This window comes from Helobdella robusta, assembly GCF_000326865.2.
Source record: "Helobdella robusta unplaced genomic scaffold HELROscaffold_54, whole genome shotgun sequence".
NCBI classification, from domain to species: Eukaryota; Metazoa; Annelida; class Clitellata; order Rhynchobdellida; family Glossiphoniidae; genus Helobdella; species Helobdella robusta.
The window spans coordinates 568165-569393 of record NW_008705287.1 but is presented as its reverse complement, the minus strand read 5'-3'; positions in this window follow the sequence as shown (position 1 = coordinate 569393).

The following is a 1229-nucleotide window of genomic DNA, read 5'->3' as shown; positions in this document are numbered from 1 at the left end:
TGTTTGCTTGTTTCTCATCTGTTAGTGTGTTTTTTGTTGTTGTTTGTTTGTTGGTTCTTTACACATTAGTCTATTTACTTAATGAAACAACGAAAGAAAAACCGTTTTGATTAGAATTGCGGAGCTGAAAACAGCATGGCGAAATTCAACAACACATCAACACAACACAATGAAAAAGCAACACAACAAACCGCTGCACGCACAACACTACACAACAACATCACACGCACACGCACAACTCCACGCACACACACACACGCACGCACAACGTTGTGCATGAAATAATCTCTGGGGTAAGAATCTATTTGAAAGTCATACACATTTTCATTAGCAGCCCATTCACATGCAAACTGCAACTGCAAATTAATAATAACCAACAACAACATCAACAACAATAATAATAATAGTAATAATAATAATAAAAATAATAATTTAATAATAAGAGTAGTTGTGATAATAGTAGCACCAATATTATTTATAGTGTTAATAGTAATAGTAGTAGCTATATGGCATTTTGTTAAGCACCAAAACCGCAACAACAACCAATCGTAATCAACCAAAGCAACATAAACAACAGCAACAACAAATAACAACAACAGAATAAACAACAACAAAAAACAACATTTACATCGTAAACATCATAAACAGAAAATCATAACATTACCACAACAACTCCACAACAACTCCACAATAACTCCACAGTAGTAGTAGTAGTAGTAGTAGTAGTAGTAGTAGTAGTAGTAGTAGTAGTTAGTAGTAATAGTGGTAATAATAGTAGTAGTGTGTGTAGAAATACGCATGTGCGTTCAAGTGTGTTTAATATTTGTATTTATGGAACACGCTGTGAACTTGTGCTTACGTGTTTTAATACACATAAAAAAATTTCATGTAACTACCCTTATTAACACCCTACCTCATCACACGTACGTTCATTTCCCATATTTGTGTGTGTGTGTATGTATGTGTTTGTGTGTGTGCGCGCGTGTGTGTGTATGTGCGTATGAAACATGGCTAACATAACATCATGCTTTTCTGATATGGTCGTTCCATTCAAACTGAATCACGTTGACAATCCAATTAACTCTCACCCCTCTACTGACTAAACGTCCAAACATGTCTCAAAATACATACATGTACATATGTATATATATACGTATATTATATACATACGTATATGTTTACAAGTTGCTATACAGATACTATACTGTGCACATGCACACACACACACA